Raw genomic sequence first — 6,466 nt, forward strand, 5'->3', positions numbered from 1 at the left:
TGCTCTCCATGCTGACGATGACCAGATGTTTAGTCAAATCTGACTAACCTCTGTTTCACAAGTTCAGGCTTTTCCTGTGCTCTGGGCCAAACCCAAAGCTCACGGGTGTGATGGAGGGCCTCTGTGGGACACGGGGGCTTTGAGATGTTTTCAAAGCTCTGAGGTTGTTCGTATAAATATTGGAAAGAGGTTCTCAAGTGGCTCTCGCTGTGTTTTGAGCGCTGTTCACTTCTGGGCTTTGAAAATGCATCAGATGTAGACATCAGTAAAAACCCAGCATTGTGAGTGACACTGGAGTGAAACCTGGGGATGGGGAAAAAGAGAATTAAAAGCTTAGCTCATGCTACTTGCATTACGTCTTGAATACATTTCTCTCCCTCTCTTCTCCAGAGAAATCTCAGTGGGCATCACAGAGGCAGCTGTGTTTCAGACATTAGCCAATGATTTTATGTGCTGACTTAAGGAAAATTAAGTTTTGGCCCTTTGTGCTCTTTCCCAAAGCACATGCTGTAACTATATTTTTGATTTAGGGATGACTTGCCGTGGCTTTTATTTATCAGTCTTGACTGATCCCGATGTGGCTTTGTTACCTAAAGAAAGCCCTTTTCGTCACGAAAGCTGTCTCCAGGGCAAGCTCCATGGGCCTGCAGGTGAAGTCCAGAGAGGCAGCAGGCCTCGTGGTCCTTCCTTCTCGTTTCTAGCTGAGAAGAGTGGAGCTGGTTGGCTGGTGGCACAGGGACAAACGCCACCTTTGGCTCCCAGTGACAATGAGTTATCACGCAGGTGTTTCCAAAAATCCTTTTTCACCCAGCAATGCTCTGGCTGGTGGAAGTGGCTCTGAAGGAGGATCCATACCCAGACTTGGATTCATCTCTGTTACAGTCTGATCTGCCTAATGGCCAGGACTGAGAGATCCTCAGCTGGATTGAGACGGAAAAGGTCTGGGACAGACGTTGCATTTCATGCCTCCGTTGCCTCCTACTTAGCATACAGCAACACAGTGCGATTGGCTTGGGCTCAGAGCTTGTCAGGGAAATTTCTCTTTTAATCCATAAATGTAGGGCATCTGTCAGATTTGTTCTGTTTTCACTTATCCTGTGGTGCCTACTGTGGCCTCTTTGAAGTGATAGTATGGCTTGGTGTCCCTTTGACAATTGTCCAACCTGTAGGTGCTTCCTGGACATGCACAGTGAAAACCCGGTATATTTTAGTGCAAAACTTCAATGCCTAAATTTCTCCTATAACTCCCCTAATTCACATACTCATCTCTCAAATCCTCAAATATTTCCACTTGATGCTACCCCCTCTCCTGGCCACCACATTCTCATCTTTTGCCCTCTATTGTAACAAGGTTCAGCAGAGTCAGTGGAAGGCTGGTCTGTAGCCTCTGCAAGGTCTGGGTGTGTAAGCATACCTGAATTATTCTTCACCCATATAGGGAGTCCTGAAACTCTTAGATATTGCATATGCATACCAAACAGCACCTTAAATTACTTCCTTTTCTATTAAGCTCCAATAGAGACAATTTTGGGGGTGGGATGTATGTGCTTTTTTGAACCACCATGTGTTTTCCAGAATTGCAACCTTCATGGCTACAGCTTGTTTCCAATGCAGGAGGGCCACATCCAGGAGCTCGAACTGTAAAGTGATGAACAGAACCCTCAGCTGCCCCATGTTTCTCCCTCTAGATGAAGATGAACACAATGAAGATGGCTGGTGTCTCCAGGTAAGCTAAGAAAAGCTTTAGCAGGTCAACAAATAGCCGTCTGTTAGAGAAACTTGGGGTGGAGATCTTTGTGGTGGAGAATGAATCACAAACTAGTGGACTACCCAGTGTTCTTGTCTAAGAAAACAAACAATTTGTTGCCAATCTGGACAAACAGTGATTTTTGAGCAGGACTTGTTCTAAGCCAATGATGACAGCATGTCTCATCCCAGGTTGTTATAAGAAACCCTACATTCAGTTCCACTCTCTTAATAGACTGCCTACTCATCTGCTAGAAACAGAAAGATAGTAAATGCTTTGTACTGTTTTTTTTTCCCCCAGTATTTCATATAACAGTACCGGCACTGATGGCTTGCACTGGTGTGTCCTAAATCCAAACCGTAGAAGCAAAGCGCTGCTGTTCACAGTGACTCTAGCAGGATTTAAAAGGCTGGTTATTGCTCTCCTGGGAAGCTCTTTCGGGTCCCTTGGTCTCTCTGTACAACCCGATCCCAGAAAGGCCAGGTGATGCCTCATGGACACACAGGGCTGTACTGGGCAGCGGGGACCCCAGGGGACCAGAGCTGTGGCCCCTGCCACCTTCTTCGGCAGCACCCAGCCTGTGCACCGAGCCATCGCAGGGCAGAGGGAAGCTCCCCTCAGCAGCATCAGGGGCCACTCTTGTTCTCGGGCAGTGATTTGATATGGACCAAAACACCCACTTTGTGCAATTCCAAAGCTTGCAGACAGCACAAGAGAAAAGTAATCGCCATGTACTTGATCTGTTGATTGATGAGTGTTGCTCTGGGATGAATAAAGCTGTCTTGTACGTCTGGCCTGGCCTCTCGCCTCCTCCTAGCAGAGGGGAATGGAGCCATCAGTAACTGTTTGGTTTCCACTGACTTCTGAATTTACCTGTAGTTTGTGGAGAAGGAGCCCTTCGTGCACCCCTGATGTTAACCATGGTAGGATGAGGCATTAGTTTTGCTCCTCTCTACTTCCAGGCAAAGTTTGTGTGTGGGCAGAAGGAAAGCAGGTTTGGGGAGTGCTCACCCCGCCTCAGGCCCACGCACTGGGATGCACGCTGCTCCCTCAGCCCTGTTCCAGGCCCATGTATGAGCTGGTGTCCCCGGCAGCTCTCCGTTTCTGTCCGTGCGTCTTCCCTGAGAAGAAGGATCTCTGTCTTAGCACTGACTGTAAAAATTAGGAAATGTTGGTGTTTTATAGCTTGGCAGGCATGGATGGAAGCTGGGGCTTGACCGCTGTGCCATGAGGGGACAGCGTGTCCTCCCTTTCACTGTTTAAAATAGGTTGATTTGAACACTATAACAGATTAAGGCACTGTGGGTGTTTAAACTCTCAGGATGATTGATCACTCTTCGGAGAGAGGCAGATGGTACTGTGATGAGTTCCAGATCCTTTCAATTGAGCATCTCGAGGGAAAGCTTTATGGACCAGGCTGGGGGGAGGGTGCTCTTAAATTAATTATTTTTTTAAAAACAATGTAGGATTTCAAATTAAATCCTGTTGGCTCATAAACAGTAACTCTAAAAATTGACTCAGTTTAAAATAAACTGCCTGGGCTGCTCTAGGATGTGGGCCAGGCGAAAGGGCCTCAGTTCACAGCCCCCCAAAGGCTTTGGGAAGGCTTGGAGTGGGTCAGGCTTTGTGCCATGGTCTCACCAGAGTGCTGCTGCATGGCCCCTGAAGGGAGCTGTCCTGGTCTTGGCTGGGACAGAGTTAATTTTCTTTCTAGTAGCTGGTACAGTGTTATGTTTTTGATTTAGTATGAGAAGAATGTTGATAACACACTGATGTTTTCAGTTGTTGCTAAGTAGTGGTTATACCAAGTCAGGGATTTTTCAGCTTCTGATGCCCAGCCAGCAAGAAGGCTGGAGGGGCACAAGAAGTTGGGAGGGGACACAGCCAGGGCAGCTGACCCAAACTGGCCAAAGGGGTATTCCAGACCATGGGACGTCACAGCCAGTATATAAACTGGGGGGAGTTGGCCTGGGGGGGATCGCTGTTCAGGAACTAACTAGCCATCGGTCAGCGAGTGGTGAGCAATTGCATTGTGTATCACTTGTTTTGTATATTCCAGTTCTTTTATTATTGTTGTCATTTTGTTGTTGTCATTATCATCATTGTTATTTTCTTCCTTTCTGTTCTATTAAACCGTTCTTACCTCAACCCAGGAGTTTTACTTTTTTTCCCCCGATTCTCTCCCCCATCCCACTGGGTGGGGGAGAAGTGAGTGAGCGGCTGCGTGGTGCTTACGCACCACGACAGGAGCCCAGGTCTCCTCCGAGCCATGTGGCCTTGGACGGTGACCACTGCCAGCTCCTGGGCTCTGCCAAAAGCATCTGCATTAATGCCCCTGTTTGGATTACCCTACTTGCAGGCTTTTGATCCCTGGAGGAGGAACGTGGTTTCAGACCCACTTAAAATATTCCAGTGGCTGTACTGGAGCCGTTAGCCCAGTAACCCCACAACAGGGCTGATGCTCAATGAGCTAACATTGATCTTCATCGGTGAAAAGCAATGAGCAACTAACGAGCAAAGCTCAGCAGCTTCCCAAACACGTCCCACTTCTCTGCTAGCCTCTGTTGTCTGAGGAGGGGGAGAATTGATTAGAAAGAGTCACTTGCCTTCTTGCTTTCCGACACAGCTTTTAACACTTTTTGGCAAGTGTGCCATGCTGCAGTCAGCCTTCATCTGAAGCAGGTTCCTCCCAAGCATCCCCTGTGCCTTGGAGCAGAAGCATCTGTCTCCGTGTCAGGGGCTGCATCTCCACGTTCCTCTTGGTCCCCACAATTTGCCGGGGAGGCTGGGAAAATCATATGTTGGCTTCAGTTCACAAACCGTTAACTGTATGGGCGTTCAAGGAGCCGGTTAGTTTTTTGAAGGCAGTTTCTGGGCTTTACGGTGATGTAAAGTTTCTCTGTAAGCCAGTTGGCAGCAGCGCCTGGGTAAAAGCCCGTGCTGTGTCACTCTTCCTTGAAGCGCACTCCCAGCCTGCCCAAGTCCCAGCTCTGTGCCTCTTTGGGCTGTCTGGCTTGACTTCTGCAATTAGTTAAAGGTTATTGTAGGTTTAAAATGCTGCCTGCTTTGGCAGTATCTGCAGTCCCTTAAGGCAAAGATGCCTGTTTATTGTTATAACACCATCTAAGCACAACACAGAAAAGTCCCTGTAGAAAAGAGTATTTCAGTGAAGTGGATTTTTTTAAAAAAGAAGTCTTGGCTGGCCTCTGAAACTTAAATGCCATTGGAAACTAATACTAAGCTCATTTTTTTCCTCCATAAATCACGTCTCAGAGCTTTTGTTGTTCTGCTCTCGTCCTATCGTATCTTCCCAGCACTGATAAAGAGCACTTAGCTGCTGTCCCGGGTCCCCAGGGGGTGAGCAGAGCTCCCGGGGCTGCTGGCAGGTTTCCCGGGGGCCGAGCGAGCCCGTGCTCTGGCCCTCAGGCATCGCGTGAGATTGGCAGTGCCACCAGACAAAACTCCGGTCAGCCTGCGCCATGGCAGCAGCCCGGTATGCGGTGGTGGTTTACCAGTGCTGATGGCTTCACCTCTGTGAGCACATTTATTTAGTCGCAGCACTTCTGCCGTGCAAGCCTGCTTGCAAACCAACTTTGCCGGCATCCTGTTGGGCTGGGAAAAGTCCCGGCAAGTAACAAAACGGCTTTCCGCTAGCTGCCGGTCGGTCTTCGCTGGGGTCCATCAACTGTGTTTTGTGCTTTACCCGAGCATCGATGGTGTTAGGACAGTCTGCCTGTGCAGTCTTGTTTCTCTGTGCTGGAAAATGGAGGAAAAACCCCTAATGATCTCTCTCTCCTGCTGGCCTTGGTTCTCTTTAGCACAACTGCCGGGTGGCCAGGGCTGCATGGGTGGTAGCATGGCTCTTCTCCCGCAGGGCCACGAGCTACGTGGGCTGCTGAGCTGCCCGCGGCTGCTTGGCAGGTATAGGAGTGGAGGAGACAGCATCACTCGCCGTGCGCTGGGGGCTGGCCTGCCACCCAGCCTGCTTGGGGCACCCAGGGGTGCCTGCCTTTGCTGGGGGATCTGCTGGGAGCCACCGCATCCCAGACCTTTGGGAAGAGCTCCTCTGGGGGTCAGTCCTTTTAATGGTAAATACCCAGCCACCAACCAGATAAGCCATCTCCAAAAGGAGGAAATCCCATGGTGGGATGGGCTTGCATATGAATTAAAATAAGCAAATGCCCTGAAATCTATTTTGGGCTTATCTTCAGAGGAACCGGAATATCCAGTTTAGTATCAAAATCCCTGCATCCCTCAGTGGGAAGCGAAGGATGGCTGGGAATCGAGAGCCTGTCTGTCGGGCTGTTTCAAGGGTTTGAATGCTTGTGCATTTTTATATGTCGGAGCAAACCCATATGTATATATAATATATGGGTTGTTTGTTTTTATTCCCTCCAGCACCCATCTTTGAAGCTTTCCCCGCACTCCACTGGGGCTGTGCAGAGGAGGAGCCAGCCCAGCATTACTGTGTGTCTTCATTTCACACACATTGACGTGAAGATGCTAAATGACAGAATTCAGTCCTCCTCCCGCTTGCGCCCAGGTGGGTGCAGGTGGCCATGCTGCTGCTCAGAGGGAGGAATCACGCTTTGCCGAGCCCCAGAGCATTTGCTCGTTTCTGATTACGCTAAGCCAGGTAATTCCGGATCATTGTGGTGATGTGGAATAAATACTGAGGTCTTCTTAATTCCCTAGCTCACTATAGAAGACACTGATGCA

At 49.1% G+C, this 6,466-nt stretch overlaps 1 long non-coding RNA gene across 1 annotated transcript; it reads left to right on the plus strand.

The window, feature by feature from the left end:
* The first annotated feature begins 652 nt into the window (after positions 1-652).
* On the plus strand, positions 653-6,253 carry LOC121233613. Its single transcript, XR_005933480.1, has 3 exons — positions 653-783; positions 1,615-1,726; positions 6,146-6,253. It is a non-coding gene; the product is annotated as an uncharacterized LOC121233613 (long non-coding RNA).
* The last annotated feature ends 213 nt before the right edge of the window (positions 6,254-6,466 follow it).

The sequence above is a fragment of the Aquila chrysaetos genome, chromosome 10 (assembly GCF_900496995.4).
Source record: "Aquila chrysaetos chrysaetos chromosome 10, bAquChr1.4, whole genome shotgun sequence".
NCBI lineage: Eukaryota > Metazoa > Chordata > Aves > Accipitriformes > Accipitridae > Aquila > Aquila chrysaetos.